The sequence below is a fragment of the Halyomorpha halys genome, unplaced genomic scaffold, assembly GCF_000696795.3.
Source record: "Halyomorpha halys isolate HHAL.00 unplaced genomic scaffold, Hhal_1.1 Scaffold696.1, whole genome shotgun sequence".
Lineage (NCBI taxonomy): Eukaryota > Metazoa > Arthropoda > Insecta > Hemiptera > Pentatomidae > Halyomorpha > Halyomorpha halys.
Genome location: NW_027109229.1, coordinates 668183 through 695038, shown reverse-complemented (window position 1 = coordinate 695038; position 26856 = coordinate 668183). Strand labels below are relative to the sequence as shown.

Below are 26856 nucleotides of genomic sequence, written 5' to 3'. Positions count from 1 at the left end.
CATAAAATGATCATTAAAACATTTATACATCAAGCGCCATGGAACTGCGTGCGTGAGATGGGAGTAAGGAATATAATTTTTTTTTTCCAGCCAAGAATACAACAGTTTAACGAAAGATTATGTAGCGGTGATGCAATCGGGAAAGGTCGGGTGATCTAGGGTGTTCCCTTTTGAATCAGATGCCTCTATTTTCTTTATTCTATTCATTAAGTTCCCTGATATTTTTGTTTTATCGTTTTTAATTATTGAAAATAATGAGTAATTTCTAATAAAAAGACCCACCTGATACTAAAGAGGGTTAGTCGATTTTATCAATAACATTCCTGTTACATGCCAGGCGTGGAATGTCAACATATCCAGGTCCAAAAATCTGCGATAGTATCACAAAAAAAAATTGTATGCTATCAGATTGGGCTGTTGGTCAGGAGGAAAACTACTTGTATAATGTATGATAAACTTACTTTGTCATTATGATCAACTATTGAAGTGGAAAATAGGATATATATATATAATTAGTAGAGATATAATATTATAACTGTAACTGATTGATAAGATATTTCACGTACAATAGAGCATATCAAAAGATATTTTTCATTTCTTATATCTATGGATGCACCAGAAACAGGTACTTTTTAATAATATTCAAAGATTTATAATAATGTGAAATAGTTGACCGTTGATGGATTATATGAAAAGATGGTTGGAGGGTGCGGTCAAAATATAACATAAATAAGTTTAAATAACTTATTTAATCTTGCTAACGTTTCTTCCAGAATTTCTAAACTTCATCTGGGCAAAGAAAAAGGAACAAGATAACAACCAATGAATACAAAGAATAAAACATAAACAGAATGACATAAAGTAAATAATTGTACAGAATGAAATTAATAAAATTAAAGTTATGAAAGAAGTGGAAAATAAAATGTATATATAGGTATTCGATTAAGTAACTAAAAATAACATAACTAAGATAATAAAATACAAATTTGACGTTATGTAATGCAAAGGAATATGAATACTATAGTTTATTAATAATTAAAAAATTAAAATTATGAAAAAAAAAATCGGAAACGCATCGTTTTCATGCTAGCAGATGCGTAGCGTGAGGGTAAAATAAAGAATAAAACATATTCTTTATTTTACCCTCACTCCTTCTCTATTATTTTCTTAATTTTCTTTACTCACATTATTAGTTATGTTCACCATATATTATTATTGTTATGTTTTCAATTTTTCTATTCACTTCTTTTGTCTAGCTTAATTTCATATTTTATTTCTTTATCTAATATCTAGTTACACATTTCATTAGTTACATATATTTTATTTCCCTCAATTTTATTTTTTCTTTCCATAATTTTAATTTTTAAATTATTAATAAACTAAAATATTAATATTCCTTGCATTATATAACTTCAAATTTTTATTTTATTTCCTTAATTATGTTATTTTTAGTTACTTATTCGATTACCAATATATGCATTTTATTTTCCACTTCTTTCATCACTTTAATTTTATTGATTACATTCTGTACAATTATTTACTTTATGTCATTCTGTTTATATTTTATTTTTTGTATTCATTGGTTTTTATCTTGTTATTTTTTCTTAACGTTGATGAAGGCTAGAAATTCTGGAAGAAACGTTAGCAAGATTAAATAAGTTATTTAAACTCATTTGTGTTATATTTTGACTGCACCCTCCAACCATCTTCTCATATAATCCATCCACGGTCAACTATCTCTCATTATTATAAATATTTGAATATTTTTATAAAGTACCTGCTTCTGGTGCATACATAGATATAAGAAATGTAAAATATCTCGTGATAGGCTTAACGTAAATATCGTATCAATCAGTTACAGTTATAATATTACATATCTACTAATTATATCCTATCCCCCTCTTCAGTATTTGAACATAATGGCAAAGCAAGTTTATCTACATTGTAGAGGTTTGCCTGCTGACCCACAGTCCAATCTGATGGTATAGAATTTTTTTTTGTGATACTATCGCGGATATTTTATAACTCGTTCATTAAACCGTTATCGTTGCACAAACTGCCTTGTCGTTACAATACAATACGGTAATGTATAGTACTATAGAATATAGTAACACTCAGCTACCTTATAATATTCTTGGGAAGCTAATTCAACAAATAAATTATTGTAAAATTTATTATACGTGTTTATTGTTCTAATAATCAGAAGTATAATATCGATGACTTACTTCACAGTCAATTTCCACTAGCTTTACGAAAAATAAAATTAAAGGTTTTCTCTTTTAGAAAAATTACGAAGCCCTGCAAAGTAAGGCGAAACGTTGGGTAACAATAAAAATAGTATTCTTCTGCTATTTTGATACCTTTGTGACCGCCACCCCGTCTATTTTCCTACAATCTTGAATTTTATTGTTTGTAAAGTTGGTGGAAATGTACTTAGTATCACTGTGAAGCATGCCATTGATAATTTAATTATAATATTTATTTTTATTACAGGATAATACTAAGATTAAACAAAGTTACATTTTTTAAAATCATTTTCCTCATTCTTCTGTGTTCAGATTTATTGGTGAACCTTTCCTCCTTAATCATTTATAAAAGCAATTACATTAGTTCAGATTTTCAATTTGTTCCTCGATTTAATAAAATTATTAAGCATTTAATTAAACAAGATGAGGCGGATGAACAAATAAATTCAGATGAAATCAAACCTTGTGAAATTAAAGATTTATTATTATTTAAAAAGTTAATTAGATTATATATTTTATAGTTGTTCATTATTCTTGTACAAATTAATTCTTCCGTTAGTCTGACATTGTATGTGTGTTTGCCACCTTTGTGGGCGTCCAATTGGTGTTAATATCTGGAAAAGTGGGTTAGTGCAATGTTTCGCTCAGTTTTCGCTCTTTGTAAAGTGGTAGAAAAACTAAAACTATTGAATTTTCTTCGCTGTTGTGCGTGCTATAAAGAGTTGGTTGACTAATTCTTTTAATTTCTTTAATCCAAAATTTCTTGTTTATCGATAAGTGCCGACGTTAAAACCAAAATGTTCGGGTTCAAATTTCTCTTGATCCGAAAAAACGATTTGTCAAGATTTGATTACTTTGCCAAAAGAAAATTAGTCCTTTGCATGAAGTGCACAATCATTCTTCTATCATAAAGATTTTTTTTCTCAAAAAAAGTTATTCCGGTTCTGAATTCACCAATATGTTCCTGCAGATTTATTGTTCTATTTTTTTTTGTCTGGTATACAGTGACAAAAAAAGTAACTTATTTCATACTAAGAGTTGAGCATATAAAATGACCAAATCCATTGGCCTGAAATGAAAAATATATGTCTACTATAATAGATCAGTGGAAAAATAATTAGTAACGGTCGTATTCACAATAGTGTCCAGGAAACGAACAATAAAAACTTTTATATAATTTTTTAATAGATTTTTCAGGATTGGCTTGGCGTTAAAAATTTAAAAAATTCTAATTTGAGGTCATGGTTACCGTCAAAAAGTACAAAAAATAGTTAACAACAATTTATTTCCGACGTATCGCCCGTTTGACTCTATGAACCTCGAAAATCATATTTTCGTTTGAAATTCATGCATCATATTTACTATATATTCCAGCCAATGTATAATTTCAATTTTGAATAATTTTCCGTTTTCGAGCTAGACTGTTCACATATACATGGATCTTATGAATCAAGCGACCTTAAAAAGTGAATTTCTAATGAAGACTAGATTCAAAATTATTCACTACTGCTATGCTTCCCCTCACTATATATTCCCGATATAGGTATGTGGAAGTAATAATTTTAAATAAAATAAAAATAGAATGGCTATGATTGGATATAATAATATAAATTAATGTAAAACAAGAATTTGGCAAGGAGGGTAAGACCACGGTGGGAGGACCTGAAGCCAGCCAGCCCCAAATAATAGGGTCCAGTGAAATACGGCCGTCGAAGCGTGAGGCTGACCACAACGAACCTACTCAACCTTCAACTCGATGGACTTTTAATAGATTAAGCTCATCTCAGCCGCCTGCTAACTAATCGGAGCTACTGGTCATAATTTGAGTAGTAACCTATTTTTTAGGGTTTATTTTGGTTTCATAATTATCATTTAGATAAGTTAAAGAGAATTTAAGGTCTTTAGGCTCTACGGAGAACTAAAATTAAATTGTTTAAACATTTTTTATCTTTTTAAAGTAGATCGAAAAAGTAGGGCTTAACCGGATACTTTTGAAGGATACACAACACCGAATTGAGACAACTTTTATTTATGTAGTTTTTATGACACCCTTTCTGGTCATTTCTGACGTACGGGGGCTTACCTACTGATTTCTACGCTATTTAAACACCATGGGGGGTTAAGTTTTCATTCTGTAGTTCCCAAGCTGCAAAGACCTTCGCCTCAACTTCTTGAGCTACCGACGGCTCCGAATTGAATTGAATTGTAACTATTATTATTATTAATTATTGGTGCGACAAGACCATTGAGGTTCAAGGCCTCGCGCGACGTATGTAGGAAATACATCACGCGTCTCATGACGAGGTTTTTATAGAGTGGGTACGTCACTCCCACGACTATTTTTGTGAGTGCCACCCATTGCCTTACGGGCCTCACAAATGCCCGGGGGGAGGTTGTGAGTGAGTATTGCATATTTATATGCTTGAAAAAATCGCGGGTAGGGATGGGGACTTGTTCTCGCAACCTTCGGGTTAGTAGACTGGCTCGTTACCAAGCTGCTACCGTAACCCACGGAATTGAGGGAACTGCACCCGGTAAATATAATTCAGATTATGGCATTGCGGTGAACAAGATGGGCGTTTTGAGTTGTAGGGCTTTGTGACGATCTGATTCCTTGGATGTTGAAACCCTCTAGCTGACGGAAAGCGTCCAAGGGGTAAATCGAAGCGTTAGTGGGAGGATTGTGTTGACCAATCCAGCAGATTTCGTTTAAGACGAGGGTCACTAGCGGGATGTATGTAGACAGCGATTGGTAGTATCGGCATCAAACCTTCTGGTTTACTTAGCCTTTATTATTATAATTATTAATAAAATAACATGCATACATTTATAAGCTTTTGACATTTTTCTACATTTGTCAAAAACGAGTCATCTTGAGGAAAATTCAATTCCTATAAATTGTCTCTAAGTATTCAAAACGAAGCATGTTAACTTTATTTTAAAGTACTTAGTAATGATAGTTTGGCTCTTGAATAAAGTTATTGTTTATGAAATATTTTTGATTTTTAATTCTCAAATTTATATTAGTTTTCAATATAAATATAAATATTAAAAATATCTTCTTTTTTTAAAATAAATAATTTAATGTATATCCATTTTAGTCTCAACATATTTTATTTTTCTTATAAGTCCGACGTTTTGGCCAATCCGGCCTTCCTCAGGGACAATCTACTTAATACAATTTTGGAATTATATGATTTAAAAACTCTAACTCCATGCAGGCAAAATTCTAACAATAATATAAGAGTATAACAATAATTATTCAATATTCACATTAAAACCAAAATTAAAATCATTTATCATAGTCACTATTTGTAAAAACTTTATCACAACAATTTTTAAATTAGAAATTGTTGTTTTGACCTGGGCAGAATAGCCTGCATGGAGTTAGAGTTTTTAAATCATATAATTCCAAAATTGTATTAAGTAGATTGTCCCTGAGGATGGCCGGATTGGCCAAAACGTCGGACTTATAAGAAAAATAAAATGTGTTGAGACTAAAATGGATAGAAATTAAATTAATTATTTTAAAAGAATCTACGAGTCTCAAGAAAGTGTTTAAGATTATAAATTAATTTAAAATATCGTTCTAGCCTTAATTGGCAGACGATTTGCGTTTTTTATTCAATTCGCTAATAGCCTAATCTTATAGATTATCAATGTATAATCATAAATGTTCTGTATCTCTTATATTATTGTTAGAATTTTGGTTATAAATCTGATTATTATGTTGTAATGCCTACAAATATCACTTTTTTATTTGTTACATTTACAGTATACATAATGATGAGTGTTTTTTGGAATTACTGTGTATTTTAATCTTTTAAAATGAAATGCCTAAATAATGAATGGTGCGATGAATGCATACAGTCTTAGTTTATTTAATATAGACGAGTAAATATCAAATAGTCAACTATTTCGTGTTTTGGGGTACATTACGAATTGTGGGGACACGTAGTCCTTTGTTTCTTTTTATCAACCCCTTTATTTCTCATAAAGGGACTCCGCTCCAAGGAACATGGGATTCTGGAAGAGGATGGGGACTAAACTTTCTCCAACTCCGTGACCAGGAACACAGCCGTCTCATTATTACCCACTGACCTATCGCTTTGAGCCAGGCCACCTAGTCTGTTATATTTTTAAAAAGTTTTTTTATAAATTATTACAGATTAGCCCTGGAGATTTATTATGAGCGAAGTTGTTTCATTTGTCTTGCCCTCCTTATATCATTCATGTATGATATAATTTTTTATAGTTATTAAATAATAATTTTTTGTTAAATATTAAAAAAAAAAAACAAACTCAGCCTTGTTTGGGGAAACAGTTGTTTAGCATAGTGGAGAGGGAAAGGAGAGGAGAGACCGCCCGAGTAGCACTTTATTTTTTTTTTGGGGGGGGGGGGGGGGAAGGGGCTTAATATATTGCAATGATATCTTGTAAAATTTAAACCATTTTTATTTCGTTTGTTTTTTTTTTTGTTTTTTTTATAGTATTTTCCATTTTTAAAATATTTTGAGGCATCAACCATTTATGGTTCGATATTTCCTTAGTTTTTGGATTCGTAAAAGATGTTTTTCTAATTCTAGACTTTTAGGCTGTAATCTCGACTACTAATTGTTGTGAAATGGGAACCTGTGGTAAAATTTGATTAAATTTTATAGTAAAGTTTGGGGTGATTGAGAAACTCAAAATGTTTATCAGTAGTCTGTTTGTTACCCTGTAAAATGGAATAGAGGTCTATTGGTGAATCATATAAAGATTTTAGGGATTTATATGCTTGTGTTTAGCAGTAAGTCGCGTTCCGCAGATCTAGCATACAGGTGGAGAATCCCAATATATAATATATAATATATTACTTTAGTCTTTTAAAATGAAATACCTAAATATGGGGGAGGGGAGCAAAATTTTTCGGCTGACTTCCGCTCTACACCACTGAGGAGAAACGTATATTAAACACGATAATCATATAAAGAATTTTTTTTATGCTGGAAGAAATGATGGATTAAGTTATTAATTGGAAAATCATGTAATGTAGAGAGTGGAAAGGTTGAAGTTATGTTGCTTTTAGCTCGAAACTTATTTCTTCACGGATTTTTTAAACTGAAAGATTTTTTTAAAAAAATAATTTTGATACTAATTAATAGTTATTCGACTAAATTTTTACCTCTAATTTCGTCTTCGTAGGAAATTTTAGTTTAAAAACAATCCTTTTTTTCATTAAGATAAAATTTTCATCCTATTAAAAAATATACTAATTTTATTAGTTGAATACATTTTCTATCGAATTTTGCCAACATTGTCTTTATTTCGTCATTTGAAAAAAATTTTAATTCCAAGCAAAGTTCCTTGACTTATCTCACTTGCTCCATAATAATTAGAAATCAGGTGAATTACCTTGGTTTTCCTTTGACGATAAAATGCTCATTTCATCTTCCTACACCCACAGAGGATAATCGCTCCTCCAGCAATAACATTTAAGTTCCGATGTTACCACTAGATTGCGAAACGTTTCCCATAAATAAGTTTACAATCAGTCCTCACCATCTACTGGCACGTCCAGTTTTATGATCTGTTGCATCCAATGCACCGTGAACCATCGGAATCCATCCTATCTGTTAATCGAGTTCTTCGAGTCCCACTTCAACATTTCTTTTTAAATTATACAGAAAATTTGTATGCCAAGAGCCCTTTTTTGGCTCTTAACGGTTCCCAGAAGAGGACGTAGGGTAAATATACTCGAACAGATGTTGTGGAATGACCGGCTTTGGACTATAAAGTCCCGAACCAAACATTAGCCCTTCAGCTGCTGCGTGACTTGTATAGTACTGGAATTCTTGCTTCTTTAGTAAACGAAATTATGATTTATTTACATCTTTTTTTTAAAACTAACATTGTTATATAGTCGTAATATGACAAGAATGAAAATAATGATAAAAAAAAAGTAAATAAAAATCAAACGGAAGCAGTTTATTTTAAATTAGAAATCAAATGTCTTAATATGATTAATACGATGGCTATCAACTAAAGAATACAGGGGAAAAAATCTGAGATATCGCTGCCTATTATAGTTTAATGATTATTGCCTTAGAGTTTAATGGGAGCTTTCTCTATAACTATATGATGAAATGAAGTGACTCATTGTTATTACAAAGAAGCTACTGATATGAATTATTCTTGGAGATATATAGAAAGTTTACTCCATTTTATTGGATAAAAATAAAAACTACAAAATTTGACCGATCGTTTTTCCCTTGTTCTCAACGGCTCTTTAGATAACAGATTTTATTTTTTCTAAATATATATATATTACCCTGTATATTGAGTTATAAAACCCAAACCTCTGTACATCCATCTTGAAAGTACCTAAAAGGAATTCTTTTACAAAAAGTTCATTTGGTCAATTTAGCTCAGAGTAGATTTGATTTTTCCACAATGGACAAAATGGACAAATATTTCGTCCGTCCCAGATAAAATAAATAAATAAAAATGTCTATTTTCCTTCTTTTAAAAAAATAAATAAACAGTGTCAATTTAAGGAACGGTTTATTTTCTGAATTGCCCAACTATACAATTGAAATTTACAGAAAACATTTAAAACTTACTTTTTAAAGTAAAACTTCCTAGCCGACGTTCTACAACTTCAAAAAAAAAAATTACATTAATTTCGTGACGCTGGTCAATTCTATTAGGAAAATTTTTATATTGTAATAGGAGGGAATGAAATTACAGTAGTTCAACAAATCCGGCAGTATTCGTCCGATTGAGTTATATTCTGTTTCAATATAAAAAAAAAAAAGTTTTATTGTTTATGGTAGAAAAGGTGCTTCTATACGTTTACTAAACAATGGAAAATTCGCACATGCGCAAGCATGTGGATGAGTTATTCGGATTAACTGGTACAAGTTGGCCTAAATTGGCGGCCGATCTGTCGAAAGTCGACTTTTGGTACAAATTAAAGAGCGCTTGTGCTGTATCCATACGTTTGTTTTAAGTTTGCATTGTTTTACAACAACCAACAGATGAATATTTGTGCTCTTAGGGTTTTAATTATTTAAAAGATTTTCTCAACCTTTGGATTCAATCATTAACACTTGTTTAAAAGTCTATTGATAGGGTGTAAATACATTTTTTCAAGTTCTGTTAATTTAGTAGTTTATTATTCATTTAACATAGCACGAATATATATTTATGAAGACATAATATGTCTGTGTAATTAAATTAAAATGTTTCCGATAAAACTTCTAGAAGGAAGGCTGAATTTATAGGTTATGTAGTCCTACTTATATGAATTCTTATCATCTACAACCTTATTTTGTTGATATTTACACTTTCTTTCATTTCTCCTATCTTTATTTTATTCCTTTTTATAATACGAGTGTAATATCCGCGATTTAGTTATATTTTTGTGTATGTTGGTAGGACTGCCATTTGCGTTGATGATGCATGTTGTGTTTGTTGTTATGTCTATGGAAGTTTCAAGCTGCTAGTTTAGTTTCGTTATCGTTGTCGTGCTGTTAATCATGGCTGCTCCGCTTTCTGTTTGCACCAAAGAAGAGCAACGTTCAGTGATCCGTTCTTTGTGGCCGGAAGGCCTAGCAGGGGCCAAAACTCATCAACGATTTTCGTTACACTAGGGAAACAGTGTTTTGCCACAACCGAGTGTCAACGAATGAATTGAAAAATTAAGAAATGGTCGCACAAGTGTTACGCACGATGAAGGAACCGGACAACCGTTTACCACCACAAATGAAGGAAACATTCAACGTTCACATAAAATGGTGCTCTTAGACATACGAGTAGCTATTGACGAAATGGCATATCGTCTGCAAATTAGTCAGGGTTCTGCCTAAGAAATCATCCACAAAATACTTGGGTTTCATAAAGTTTGTGAAAGATTGGTCCCAAAAACAACTAACAGAGTTGCATAACAACCGCGCTTGGACACTTGCCAAAAACATTTGGATCGCTATGGTAACGGACGGGACAAGATTATTACTGGTAATGAAACATGGATCCATCATTACGAGCCGGAGAGGAAACTGTAGAGTATGGAATGGAAACATCCGAATTCGCCGTGCAAGAAAAAGTTCATGACTCAACTCTCCACAGGAAAACTGATGCTTACGGTTTTTTTGGGACTCACAAGGTCCAGTGCTGGAACATTATAAGGAATGGAGTACAACAACAAACAGTGTACGCTACAGTGAGATGTTTACTGTCAAGCTAAAGTCTGCAATTCGAAGCAAACGCCGAGGACTGCTGTCAAAAGGTGTTGTGTTGTTGCGTGACATTGCCCGTCTGCTGAAACGCTTCGGAAACTCAATTTTCACTTCCTGGCTCATCCTCCATTTACGAGGAGTTCATCGTAGACTCGATCTTGCTCCTTTTGACTATCAATGGTTTGGTCCACCCAAAGAGGCGTTAAGGGACTATCGATTTACCTCGAACGAAGCAATAAAAGAAGCAATGCATGCCTAGCTTGCAGCTCAACCGAAAACCTTCTTTTATGAGGGTATCATGACCAAGTGCGTTGAAAAGCAATGGGACTATGTCGAAGAATGATGTACTTGTAAGTTTCCTATTTCATTAAAATAAAATTGTATAACTGTATTGCGGATAATAATTGACTTACCCTCGTAAAGTGGAGTAAATCCACGCACTTGGAAACCGACGTTTGTGTCTTGGATTTGTAGCATGTGGTAGCTATGTGGTAACCACTAGCGTATAGAGTTTGTAGTTCTTTGAGGTTTGTGGCAAATAGTATGCGTGTGGGGACCTTATAATAATGAGTGAACATTATTATTATTTTAATAACTATTTAAAAATTCTTACATAATTTAATTTACGCTGGTACTGATTATTTTAGTACATACTTTATTCAATTTTTTATTATTATTATTATTTTAGATCCATTTAACTCTAATTAATATTGTATATTCCTAACCTGGTTTACCTGGATTTGGATAAAATTGCAGTAAATTTCATTTAAATTGTAAACTTTTTTGATTCGGCCTTCTTGGTATCTTGTCAAATACAATCTGTAATATGCCGGAATACTGGCCAGTATTACACTAAGAAGTAACTTTTCAGCAAAGTTCCTGAGAGTTGGGGGAACTTCGTTCACAGTCATAACCCGCTGTTGCTTGAAAATACCAACAGATCGTTTTCATTAATTCTTTAACATTTTAAACTCCTCAAAAAAATAAAAATAATTTCTAGATAAAATAACACTGGATTATTATTATAATATTTTTTAATAACTTAATTTAAATGGTCTTAGCTGAGAATAAACAATTAGGACGAAACTGTAGTTTTCCGTACTCTATAATTTTATCTGATATTTTTACATCTGTTCCACTTGCACTTGAATTTGTGAGTAGCTTGTTGAATACAGAATTTTCTGGTTAAATAAAATAATCTTTTTTTTTTATACAGCTTCTACAGCACCTATGCAGCTGATATTTTAAAGTTTCAAGTTAAAAATTACAAAAACTAAAATTTACTTTTCAATTGATTACTATAATGCTTCTATTTATTTTTGGGATGATTATTTTTGCGAGTTGAATTTAATACAGTGAAAATAAAAAAATTCTAATATGTAATGCATAATTCTTATTTTTTAAAATTGAAATTATTTATCGATACTGATTCAAATATTTCACCCATGAATTCACACTTGCTTCAAAATAATAAATATCAATTAAAATCGGTAATCAATTTAAAATAAAAAACAAATTGTCAATAAATAAAGGGGATGTAGAATTACAAACGTATTTTGCTTATTATATTTTTTTGTTTTTCATGAAGTAAAGGAATTCCTCCCCGAAACATTTAATAACATCCCGAGGGCTTAGAAAATACGAACATAACTACATTTTTAATATTTTATCTTTTATTTGGTGTACATGCATATTGGAAGACGGCTTGATGTCACAAGGACGTATGTCTGCAAATGTTTTATTTCAAGTTTCAAAGAATTGTATCTAACATAATAAGGATATTAGTTACTGACACAAAAGTGTAACGGCAGATACATCTTTGAAATTTCAATGCATTCGTTAGTAGCTACATTTGTTTATATCTAAACCATCTGTGTGATAATTTTCAATGAATGTTTTGGCTTTAGATCCAGAAATGTTAGTTTTGACTTGACTTTTATTATTTTTAAAAACAATTATTTTTTTTTTTATTTTCATAATTTTTAAAATGTATGTTATATTGTGATACCTTAGTGATATATTCGTTAATATCAATAACACGTGGAGCTATCGATTATGTACGATACTAATTTTGACAAAATTAGAATCAAAATGTCTTAGGATCGTTTTTAATTTTTTTTTTTTAGAAATGTAACCATAAAATATGTGATCTTCAGCTCTATAGATGATGGATTTTTTTTAAATCCTAGCTTTCACGTTTCTAAAATAAGCTTGTTATAACGTTTATAAGTTTGCTAACAATTACTTAGGTGTTTACGTTTATTGTGACTATATATTATGATTTCATTTCTGAATGCTCTTAAATGCTGATTTCTAGTTTTAGCTTATTTTACAATATAGCTCGGTGCAAGTATTTTTTTTCAAAGACCGCTCTACTCACCATTAGTAAATATTATAAAGACGAGAAAGGGCCTAAATATTGGGCGAAGGGTTGGGTAAAGCAGGCAAGATCATCTCAAATTAGTTTTAGTGTTATGTTTTCCTTGTGAGATTGTATCATAGATTATATCATCAAAAATGCATCGATAAATGTCAATTATGGATAATTTTGGCAATTTTTTGCAATTTATTTTTTCTGATATTGAGTTGTCAGTAAAGACTATTTGTTACGACCGACGGTTTATAATTCGAATTAAAATTTTTTGTGGTTAAATATTTTTTACCATTCGTAGTACGATTCGGGTGTTATAGTTTAGTTTATTACAGAGAGATGTGATTAAAAATTGCGTTGAATTAAAGGATAATTGAGTTTCATTAAGTGTTTGTTTTGGATTTTTTTTTATACCTCTTAATTTAAGACTCTTACCATCTGCCGCAAACTGATCCAGACCGAACTAATATAAGTCTTAGTTCTTCTATCAGCTCTGGAGAAATGCCAGAGTAGCCTTAATTGTCGGAAAGCCGCCTGGGGATAAAGATACCTCCTTGGTCCGTGGATATCTTCCATCTGCCTGTATATAAAGGATAACAGCAGTCAGTTTACAAATCGACTAACTGTTGACTCCTATGTTTAGACTTACTCAGGGCTTTCGAATTGGTTTTATTTACGGCCTGCACTAACTTCCTCATCGATAGTCTTATCCACTTAATCGCCTTCGTATGCCAGTTGCGTGTAGTCCAAGATTTAGCCGATATTGTTTTCTAGGAACTGAGATATATTTTTCTGAACATTCGATGAATTGCATTCCAAGATAAATATAATTCTGAACCTAGTTTGATAATTGCCATCTTAGTCCTATATCATAATCATGTAATCTAAAAGATCTAACCCCACAAAAAGAAAAAAAAATTAACTAATTGTGTTTTTTTTTTTTAATTTTCAAAAACTGAATGACTTTTTAAAATTATCTAGATGTTGATAAAGCTGTGTTGCGGTGCGGTATCAGACACGCCGCATTCGTCCTACTTAGATCAGAATCTGAAAACGACGGGACACTCCTTCCATTGAAACAGTTCTTAATTTCTTAGTCGTACGTCTTTATTAAATTGACGTGGCCTAGTTTTAGCAATTACATTATTAACAGTACTAGTCACATAAGATGATTTTCGTAAACTTTCTATGACGACTAGCAATTTCTTTATGGTTTATATCCACTGAATACAATTTATCAAATTTACTAGCAAAACTTTTTTCATCTAAATTTAATGGATTCCCTGATTACAACCATATTAGAGTGAAAGGAATTGATGAATCCACACAAAAAAATTAAACTATTATAAATAAAAAAAAAATTGTTTTCCTTTATATTCTTGACAATTCATATTGTTATTGGGTTTAAACTAAAGAAAATATTAAAAAAAAAAGTAATGATAACTGTATGCTATATTTTAGACCCACAGAAGCTATGTCCTGCTTGTAATGGGACGACAATGGAGGATTGTTTTCCATTTCTTAACAAACTGCCCCGTTTATCATGCGAACCTAATCCGATACATGCCGAAACTATACTATATTAACCAAAACCAATTGTATGAGGTTTTGTCTGTACCCTTACAATTAGATCTTAAACTTCTTTTTATATATGTAACTCAAGGCCTTATACTTAGAGTAGGATACCTATCTTCATAATTAGATGTGTAGTTTTTTGTTTCTTTTATTATATTAAGTAAGTAATGTCGTTTTTGTTCTGATTTTTCACGCTGACTAATGCAAGTAATCCCAGTTTGGGTTTACTGTTGGTTATTAGCTTATATAAATGATTTTTAATTCACCATTTGGGAATTCTGTTTTCTTATTAACTTAAGTAATAATCAAATAGTTTGTTGATTGTTATTGTTATTATTTAATAATTATTAGAATGATTGTTAAATTATGTACTTTACGGGTTAACTCTATTTATACGGGGGCTGCTCCATAAACAAATAAATAAATTATTATTGTTATTGTATGATATATGATAACTGTATGTATACTATTTTATTAACTGAGAATTATATCAATTATTTTTTTTTCTTTGAAAAGATGATACCTGATGACGAGTCTCAGGCTGCAGGTGTAGTGTGATAAATTGTGCTTAAGGAGTATATCAATTATTAATTATTCTCTCAAGTTTATTTATGAGACTACTTTACTTTCTGTGGGGATGAAAAAACAGCTGAACATTTATTATATGATGAATTAGTGACATATACCCACTAATAATAATAAACAGCTTTATCTTAACCGGTAGTAAAACGTAAACAAAAATTAAATTAATTATAATTAATATTAATAATAATAAAAGCCTAGCGAACCCGAAATTCATTTGCCAATAATACCAATCGTCCTTTAAATACATCTTTCCAGTGACGTCCCTTCAAATCAAACTCAAGTTAATCATTCTCAAACCAATCCTCCCATTTACGTTTCGGTCAATCCCTCGGACGTTTACCCGTCAGTCTAATTAACATTTTAGGGATCCTTAGGTTACTCTGTCAAGTCCTGCAACCCTACACGTCCATCTTATTCGCCGCAATGATGTAACCTGAATTATATTTAGCGGGTGGAGTTCCCAGAGCCCCAATATTTACGGAACCGGTTAATACCTATGTACATTTTTCTTATGTTATTTTCTATTTCTACTATTTTATTTTTAAGATATTCTCTTTTTTTATTTCTGAAGAATTTTGACTTCTTATTCTTTGAGGCCCGGAAATAAGTAATATTGTTTTCGCTAGGATTATTGAGAATTTTTATTTGTCGCGGGTTTTTTCTTACTCGCTCATTTTGAATTTGAATCAAATTTTCTTTTTACTTTATCTTTTCCGAAGACACAAATTACCAACTTATTTATTATTATTTCTGATTACTACCCACAATTTCTCAATATCTTCGCGATCCTCATCTTAAGTTTCTAATATTCTTCAAATCTATTTTCGATTTCGATCTCGAATTGATTTTGAATTGAAGGGAATTTTAATTTATCCAGATTAAAATTTTTCGGGACGGAAACCGTTTTATTTCTCATCTTTATATTAAGTTTTTGTGGAATTTTCGCGACTACCAGTTAATGATCTAATTTTGATTATTTTTGAGATGGTAAAGTTTATTCTATGACATATACATACCATTTTGAAATAAAATTTATTTTATACTTATGATAAATTCGAAATGGCTTAAGACTAATTGCTGAGTCAAGAATTTATTCAGTGTTGAATTTAAACAAAGTTATTTCATGATCTGTTGGTCGGAGCATGATATAAGTGTTAAACCCCAATTCTTAGTCCCATAGATGTCTTTTGTCCTCTTCTTATCCGAAATAATAAAATCCAAGTTATATTAAGAATTTAACATAAGAAAGAAAGGTATTAAATTAAAGATATAATTCCACCTACTTTCTTCTGAAGCACTAACCTTTACGATAGAAAGGTGTCTTACTGATCCTAAGATTTAATGGCTATAAACCGGACTAGAGAAAGTAGACTATAGTTGTCATTGGATCTATAACAGCCGATAAGAGGCTCAAATATTCCTTGTTCTAAATCGTGACCTCCGGCGAGATACTTATCTAAAATCTAGGCCTGGGGACTGAATGACCGCTTGTGGTGAGCTGTGGGGGATTGTTGAGACTCATTCAGTTCTCGATCCATGTGAGACCTCTTACATCTCGAGGACACTCGTTTTGAGTGGCTTGAGTAGGGGTTGAGCGAGGATCTCCCCGGAGTCAGCACAGGACCTCACATCTCGGTCCGAGAGAGATCCTAATATCGGATAGTACAAAGGAAACTTTAATATTTACAAAGTAACCATCCCGATTATCTGTCCTTAGCCGTTCGAACCGGAGTGTATAAAAGAAAAAAATAAACTATTATTTTCTCTTATATATTGGGTAAAAATTAAAATTTTCTATTTAGCTAATATTTCATGAACTTCAAGACTTATTATTGGACTGTTTTAAAATATTCTGTTTTTTTTTCCGAATTTTTTGGATAAATCATTTAATTTAAATGAACAAACGATCAATATGTTTTAATATTAGTCACGAAATCATTAATTTTGTTTTAACAGAACTTTCTCTACATTACTTTTACCACACGAGATGACCTGTAATGTAGTGGTTTGTTCGTAGTCCACACCTCACGTTACTTTAAAAAAAAAAAAAACGAAATAAATAATTCTGATGATTTTGGTTAAAACATTATTGTATTTACTTATAATTTATTTATAATTAAAATATATTATATTGATAGTCTGTGATATTTCACTATGTGTTGAGATCCTGCATCGTCGAAAAAATTATTGCTGGCTGATGTGGAGCGGAAGTCACGTCTCATACTGGTTATAGTTGGTCGAACTTGGGCCGGTTCTCTACAAGCTTTAAGCTAAACGTCGAAACGATTTTTCTAAAATGAATATCCACAATCATGGTGAAAGTTTCCTTTCGTTGTAGTACTGTCACGACTGTGAGACTCAGTCAGTGTCCATATTTACGTACTGACAATTCAGCTTGACCATAATCAGCTTCGAAATGGAAGATAAATAAAAAAACAATCCAAAAGAATCTAATTTGAATTGTTAGGGTAATTGTTTTTACTGAAAAGGTTGAACTCTAATCGTGTATTATGTTTTATGCGAAGCGCCCTTAAGGAATTAATCGCTAATAAAAACCGTAACATTTTTTTCAGTTTTTATCGATTTGCGGGAAAACGTTACGGATAATTGAAAAAACCTTGGGTTATATCCAAGATGCATGCTGGTTTTCTTAGTCAGATTGTTGGCGCCAACCGTTGTCGAGTCGGCATGCCTATAATCCTTTGTACTCGTTAATACCATGCGTAATTGGCCATTTGACCAACGAATTTGTTTTATTCTTTTCTTTTTTTTAAACTTATTTATTCATTCAAGTATTTCTTTTAAACCACTTTTTATTATATTTTTACTAAATAATTCAAAACACTATCCAAATGATAGTCTCAAAACTTTTATTACTTTTACACGTTGGACGTTTCGGCCAATTCGGCCATCTTCAGGGACAATCTACTTAATTCAAAATGAAACATATCATTTAACCATTCCAAAAACTTCATACAGGCTATTCTGCCCAGGTCAAAACATTTATATCTAATAAGTCAAATATCCATTAAAAATCACAGTCAAAATTATTTCTCTTTAACCACTATTAATACACTTTTATTGTAAAAAACATATATAGAAATAAAAGTGTATTAATAGTGGTTAAAGAGAAATAATTTTGACTGTGATTTTTAATGGATATTTGACTTATTAGATATAAATGTTTTGACCTGGGCAGAATAGCCTGTATGAAGTTTTTGGAATGGTTAAATGATATGTTTCATTTTGAATTAAGTAGATTGTCCCTGAAGATGGCCGAATTGGCCGAAACGTTGGACGTGTAAAAGTAATAAAAGTTTTGAGACTATCATTTGGATAGTGTTTTGAATTATTTAGTAAAAAATTGCCAGTCTCAAGAAAGAATTTTAAGATTATAAATTATATTTTTATTTATATAATTATAACTTTTAAATCTATATATTAGTTTTGTTCAGGTAAAATGTATTTATTTCTGTGTTTTTCTGTAAACTGATCTACTGCTGTGACTATTATATCTCTGGTTTGATTTCACATTGCTGTCTAATGATGAGTTTGTCTAACGGATCACTGGATATGAGAGGGTGAATTGGGGAGAGTGGATTTGTCGATCAAATAAAATAAAAATTGTGAAATGGATGGAAATGTTGAAATGGAAGGACCAAAAAAAGAAAAAGGGAAGAAATTAAATTTGTATTTAGTATATAGATTGGAATTTATTGTAAAAGGAAACCGTGGGGAAAAAAAACTGTTTTCTTTGTTTTTTATTATGTCATGTAAATATATGTCCGATCACGGATTGATTAGTATGCTGGGTAATGTAGCGACCCGATGCATTTGGGCAGCATGGGTGGATAATGCATTTCTCTTTCTTTTTTTCAATTTCCTTGCTCGTAAATCGTTAAAAAGCATAAACAATTGTTGGTGGTTTTTGGCAGTTTACGCCTATATTTACGTGTAAGCGTATACTTGATTGAGAGTAAATGTTAACATATAACCTTTTATGTTCCTCATTTGATATTTCTGAATGGTGATATTTATTGTTTGTTATATTTAATCATCAGTTGTAATTATTCTTTCACCAAGTTGAACTGTTAGCGAGATTATGTTCACTATATGCATGTAAATAAGCACTGTCATACTGTTTCACTGTTATGAAATTACTTGCACGTCAGATTCCTTTCATCGGCCTTCAAATTCCGAAATAACTACATCATTTCCTTCGACAGAGGCTTGAAGGCTTGAATTATGGCCCGAATCCATCAGAAGCTTGTTACTATTCAACTCATCAGGAACAATGAGATCATCCATCTCCAGCTGATGCTGTTGTCAACATGTCGTCAAAACCTCAGAGTGCCAAGGTCTCAGCCCTAGTTAGCTACTCGAGGAAGAGATATGAGTTCGTTATGTACTAACGGGTCCTAGATGTGGCTAAATACTGTTCATTAGGTAGACAATGAGTACGGTTATGGAGTCTGGATTCGTGTCCAGCATCTTCAATGCTTTCTGTACGAAGGAAGTCAGTAGAGCTTTGGTACAATGCAAGGGTTATTTTGTACAATATTTTTTTAATTCAATTCATTTCTAAGAGGAGAGGTGGTAATAGGGAATCCCATTTGGTTTTTAAGTGAAACTCTGCTGTTGGGTTTAAATATAAACTTATTGTCTGGACAGCTTTTGAAACTAACTACACTAGTATATTGAACATAATTTTTAAGTTATTTTTTTTTTATATTTAGTTAATTTTTAAGTCCCAAAGAATCATAATTTTTTATTAAATAAGAATTAAGTGATAGTCTTTTTGTGGTATGGATCCTTCTTCTTCTTTTCTAAGAAAACAAAAGATATAATAAAAAAAAAAATAATGAAATTTTTACATACTTTTTTTTTTTAAATAGAATTGAAATTTTTAGTTCAATGAGCTATTTACTATTGGTTGTAACATTTATCATAGTAAATTAATATCAATTTAAAGTATTTTGCAATAAAACATTTTTTTAAATTACGCAAGTAATGTATATCTGAACTAATACAATTGAGAATTTAAATGTTTTACCCGTTGGTTCAGTGTTTATTAACATTTTAGGGATCCTATCGTTACTAAATCCCACAACCTTACCCGCCCATCTTATTCACCACAATGCTATAACCTGAATTATATTTACCTCGTGAAGGTCCCTCAATTATCCCAAATTTCCTAAATTCTCAGGTTAGTTCATTCTTTTTCAGTCGGAATATTTTATTTTCAAAAACCTCAATGGCGCTGGTCTTCCTAAAGTGTATAGGATATTATATTTAATTATTTAGGATTCTTATATTTAATAAGAAATACCATATTTTATCTCTTTATTTGGGCAGCATTACTTAAATAATTTATTTCTCTGCACTAATATCGCCATTTTGGAAAATGGCTGTTACTAAGGGTTTAGATTAGGAGAATCGTTATTCTAAGAAAACCATAAAGGAATTAATTTTTAACAATTGCACAATGAAAACAAAGCTGCCTACACTACACGTTCCTTGACTCAGTAGGTGTATGCAGACTAATAAAACTTGGTAGATACTCAACTATCAAGATGAGAAATAATTCTACCGCAATTCGCGTTGGAACAGAATCTGAGGACCGAAATATTGAGGAATTCCATATTCAGATTTTCTCTACTATTCGCTATGTGCTAGTATAAAACATTCCTCCACTTCTATTCAATGACATATACATATATATATAGTGGTCATTAAAGTACCTCTATACAAACACTTGGTAGCTCGGGGTCAAACATTTGCATGGAGGGCGTGCCCTTTTTGATTTCCTTGATAGCTGTTCTGTGTTCGTTATCGACCACAGTAATGTTTTTTATAACTCTTTCATCCGAGAGGTCTGCTTGACTTCCATGAGTCCTGCCACTGTTTGATATCTGAGTCATCTCGGTATACTTTTGGTTGACTCTTGACTGTCCTGTCGGTTAATATTTGCTTGTTCACTGTGAGTTGATTGATTTCGAATCCTTTTAAAGAAAAAAAAACAGCTTTTAAGGATACTATTTTATCAAGAGTTTGATTGTTCAAACATAAATTATGTATCCGAGAAAATAATATTTGTTATTTGTGGTGTTAATATTTATATATTTTAGAAAAAGATTTTATGTATACGATAGCAAATATTTTTTTACAAATTTTATTCTTTTTTCATACTATGTTCACTTCCACATTTGACTTATAAACATTTACCTATTTACTAATCATGTTCTCTAATATTAGGCATCTGTATTCGCACCTCGTTACTGCAGTAGGTCCGGTTCGAATCCTGCCTGGGGTATCGACTTTTCTGTCCTGATGTTCTCACGAAATTAAATCTTAATCCCCACCGTGGTTAAAATAGTTCGGTGCTGTAAATAAACCTCTTCTCCCTCCGTATGTCAGAAATAACCAGGAAGGAGGTTAACAAATGATAAAAAAGTAAATATCAGTATCAGAAATTGAGATTTTATTCTAGGAGGTTAACTTGAAGACTTAGAGGTATAGTTCATGAATATACAAAGAACAAGGATATGATCAAGTAATGCAGTTACCGTCCTGAGTGTACTGGTACTGGTACTGGTATTTGGTGGGGGGAACAAGTCCGGCAAGTGGGCCTAGGGGTTCTTTTTGCCAACCTCTGGTACCCGCGTACTAAATAATGTGGGAGTGTCAAGATACATTTTTCGAGACCGCCAAAAAATAAATATAACTGCCCTAGATGGGAATCGAACCCACAACGTTCCGAACCGTGCGCTCTGGGACTTACGCCCCAACCCGCACGGCCGTCACGTCCCTGTCCTTAGTGTAACTTTCGGTAGAATATTATATGTTACTCTTACACACTTAAGCTTAGAGGAGTTGAAAAATATGATGATGAGTCGTACACGCAGCTTGCTGGAACGGAGTAGTACTGTATAACTTGAGGTACGCTTTCCCGTTCTTGTACAGAAAGATTTCACTATAACAAAGGAGGAAGTTGGTGAAAATCCAAACATTGTCTTTGCTGCTAGTGATCAAAGCCATAAGACTTTTGCTCACGAGGCTGTGGGGGTCTCGGCTGGGACGTGCCTCTCTTCCTCCTGTAAGAAGAGAGGACATTTTCAAAAAACAAAGCTCAACAGGTCTTCGGGAGAAACTCAAAGATAGGATTGCCTAAGATCCAAAAAAATGGAAAACAGTAATTAAGGAGGACAACATTGAGGATTGTAATAGATTGTGGATTGATACTCAGAAAGACGATACCTTGGGAAGAACCGCCCATTTTCGGTTAGAAGCTTAGTGGGTCTTCCCAATAAGACTTAGTAGCTGAGGAAGTTGAGACGTCACCTCTGCAGAGGCGCTGTTTAGAATACGGTCTGGACGGTTTGCACACTATAGTAAAATTAATAAAGAAAGAAATTTAATTAAGAAGAATAATAATTCTGAAAATAATAAGTTAATAAATAATATTCGATTCATGAAATATTTAGCTCTTTGAAGAAAATATTGGCTTTGACAGTGTGGACAAGTTATAATCCATGGATCGCGAAAGATTTGCCTATGTCCTTGAAATCGACTTTTGATTACGAACCAACTTTTATTTGTTATTAATTTTTTCTAATCGTTCATTATATCTTCCTTATATGCCATAAAAAACTAGCTATACATTTGGTACATTGCCTTGGTCGACCAAGGATAAAAATAGATTTAGTTTTCAAATTCGATTAGTTTTTTATTTTTATTTCACCAGCTCACTATCTTTAATGTTACTCCTAATAATGACATACGGGCTAGTCACTGAAGTTTAGTTCTGACAATGTAAAAATTGACCTCGGTAATTAGCAAGTGTCATATACAAATCAAACTCTGCTGGCATCAATCATGGTCCAAACTGTCATTTATCGAGATGCGGGTTAATTTCCAACAAGTTCGTAATGTTGTCTGCATCTTTAAAGAATGCGGGTGAAGTCTTATACTACTTAGTCATAAAGATATCTATATTTATTATGGCTAATTAGCAATAAAAATAATAAATCTAGTGGCTCACTGCTAATGCATTGAATCTAATAGAAATCCAATGAATGTAGCTTATATTCACGTCTTGCTTGAAGGATGATGCATTAGCAGAATATAAGAGTAAGTAGTACGGACCTAAGCTCTTTTCTGCAAAGGGAATCATGAACAAGTTGTACAAGCATAAGAATTAAGGTTTGGCGAACCCAAAGGTTCGATTCTGAAACCGCCAATCGTTCTCTAAATACATCCAGTGACGCCCATTCAAACCCAAACATACGAAATTAATTTCAACGCAATATTCGCATCTACGTTTCGGTCTACCCATCGGACGTTTACCCGTCGATTTAGTGTTTATTAACATTTTGGGGATCTACTAGTTCTACAGCCTTACACGCCAGAATTATATTTACCGGCGCAGTCCCTTAATTCAGCGTTGTGGAGCCTTATAAATTCGCCTGTTTTTCAACCTAATATTTTATTTTCTAAAACCTTAAGGCGCTATTTTTCACTTAATGTATTTTTGGTTTTTGTTAGAAGAAGCGAGTTAAGCAATTTCCAAATTGCAAAATAACAAACATTTCCCGCCTTGGGAACCTCGCTTTTATTTACTCATCAATTTACTAAATTCTTGTATTCTCTGCTCAATAAAAATATCATACTGCTTCTAGCGGTCAATAGAATCGCAAGAAACATTTGGTATGCACAACAGAACTAGAATACGTTTCTATAATTGCCACAAGTAGATTTAATTCTCTTTTGGCTCTGTGTCCGTAATAAATGGATATAACATTTAAATTTGTTTTTATATTTTAATATGACCCCTAAGAAATGTAATTATTAAATCCATCAAAATATCATCTGATCATACGAATGAAATGCAAGGAAACAGCAGCTAGGTTAAACTAAAGAGAAGAAGATCTATGAGTTCATTGCAAAGACCTAGACTAAACTTCTGTCGAGACATCACTAATAGCTTGCAATATTTACGTGTCTCTCAGTTCTGGCTCATTCCCAAAGAGGTCCCTGCCAGTTTATTGACCGATTAATGACATTTCTACTTAGAAATAGAGATTCCTTATTATATGTTCCTTTTTTTTTTTTTAATTAAATATTGAGATTCACGAAAAAACGAGGTAGTTTTAAGGCAAAACCGTCCAGATCGAAGGCTATAAGAAGGGATAGAACTGACCTTTGAAGGAGTAAAAGTTTTACCTCACGCGAGGATTGAACAGCATTAGCATAGATTGAGAACTGGTCTCTAAAGCACAAATGTATTTGTATCTTCATGAGCTTCATGCATTATGAATGCCATGACTATGGCTATGTTCGTCAGCTCTATCAAGGTCTTATCCGGGAAACTTTCTATAATCAAACAGCGTTCGTTAATAGGCACTTTGGAATATGGTATGTTAAATGCCTATTGTGGTAGAGGAGGTATGGAAAACAATAATAATAAGGTTTAAGGATCCTTATGAGAGATCTACACGTCTACCACTGCCCGCGAATGCAATCAAACGTATTTCCAACGTATCAACTGCCCTCAAACGTATTTCCTTGGGATACTCGAACTATAAATTTTCCAACAATCGTAATATTTCCTTACTATATATTTATATATAGGTAAGTGAATGTAATAATCGAAATCGAACAATTGTAACCACCTTTTTAAAGGTAATTATGTACAACCTTCCATTGGAAACCCGCTCACTACTCTATTAGTTTCTGGAAGTACTGGAAAACTTGATTCTCCTAGAGCATTCGAGGTGCTCATGTAACAAGTAAATTGTCAATAAATATCTTAGTCGGACCAATATTAGAAATAAACTTCTTTTTTTTTAAACTTGACGACCAAAGTGCTTAAGAAAGTCATTCGAGAGGGCACACCAGATCTTTTAATATTTGTTATTTTCTAATGTGAAAATAAGTAGTTCAGATTATAAATCATTGTATAGTTTTCTGATTATAGTACTTTTTGTAACTATTTTCAAAACAGATTAGATATTAAACGTTGCGATAAATACCTTGTGCAGACTGCTTTTTATTTTGATTTTGAGTTGAAACTTTACTGCTTCACTTTACGACACTGGGCATAAAGTGGAGGTCAGCGACTTGGCCTTTCATATCCCGACTGGCTGCTACAGAGGAGCCTGACTTCAGCTTACTAACAACTCTTTAAGTTCAAACAGTTTATATATCTATCGATATATAAACGATCTATCGATATATATAACTTTTTTTCATGATTGATTTATATTTCTGAGGGTCTCGAGGCTCTTTCAATAATAAAACAACTATATTGAGGTGATAATACAAGAGTATGGTGGAAAAAATAACAGTATTTTCAGGATAAAGGATTTTCTTAACTAATTATTAAACTCTAGACTTTAAATTGTTTTATAACTCAGTTTTTTTCTGAGCTGATAACTGAAATAACTACTTGAATCAACTCCCTTAAGTTTTGAAGGTAATACTGAGCAAGAATAAAATGGAGAAAGATAAGTGGATTGTTTTGGCTTTCCTTATCCTAATTGTTTCCTAGCAGATAATTAGTCTGTTTATTTTTGTGTTACTTTCTATATGTATTTATTGTTTTACTTTTTACCTGAAATATCTGGCAAGGATGATAAGTATATGATACTACAAAGAGGATTTTTTCGGGGGAAGGGTGGGGAATGAGGAACTAACAAACGAAAAAAATAAATGATCATCATATAAACATAAATGAGAATCAGGCTATTAAGAAAAAATAAAATATTCAATTTTTTTAATATATATTTATTGAAATTTATATAAAAATACATTTAGTCAATACTATAATAGTATGATAAACACAGGTAAAGAAACTACCTATTTTTAGCACTCTAATAACGTTTCTACATTTGAATATTTCATGACCAACTTCTTTTCAGGCGCCTCGCAGGATTGTCAGGAATGGGAGGGGGAGCAAAGTAATAAACTAGTGAGCTTGGGTGGTTAGGAGTTTATAATGGAATGATTGATATCTGGTTTGGGCTAGATCTGTTACGTGTGGAACATGATGATGATGATTTTACTTGTGACGAAGTAAGGGGCATTGAGGATTTTACAAAGGATTTTGCATTGTAAGGATTGGATACGAGAGGAATTCGAAGGTTTAGTGGGCTCCAAAGTTCAACTTATGTCCGATCGGTCTTACTATAGTCATATGGATCAGTGTTTTCTTTTCTATTGAAAGTTAGACCGTTTGTTTAGTAAGTGTTGTAATAGTCGGAATCGACTTGAACTTTCCTGTCTTTTTTAGTCTGTACAAAATTTAAATTAATTTTTCATGAATCCCAAAAACGCATAAAAAAAATTAACAACTCTAATAATAAATATATGAAATGCGAAACAAAAATAAAGAAACTGGCTATGTAAATAGTAACTATAGTAAGTAAATAGTAAGAAACTATGTACATAGTAACGTTTTATATGTCCTCTTCGAATTCCTCTTTTATCCAATCCTTACAATCCAAAATCCTTCGTACAATTCTAAATGCTCCCTACTTTGTCACAAATAAAATCATCCTCAAAAACGTTAATGTTCCATTTCTAATCGATCTAGCCATAACCAGATATCAATCCTTCCATTACAAACTCCCTAACCACTCAAACCCATTAGTTTCTAATCTTGCTTCCTCTTTTATTCCGAACAATCCTCCGTGGCGTCTTAAAAGAAGATGGCCTCGAGACCTTATATTGTAAAAATGTTTTTAGAGTGCTACTAATGGGTAGTTTCTCTACATGCTTGTACCATACCATCATGATTTCCTCAAATTTACTTCATGTATTTTATGTACAGTTGTAAATATCAATAAATAAATTTAAATAT

The 26856-nt window shown here is 32.0% G+C and overlaps 1 protein-coding gene across 13 annotated transcripts in view; it reads left to right on the top strand.

Annotated features, from left to right (window-relative positions):
* Positions 1 to 26856, top strand: part of trol (terribly reduced optic lobes) — a gene marked incomplete at its 3' end in the record, with an annotated part of 722946 nt that overhangs the window by 29014 nt on the left and 667076 nt on the right.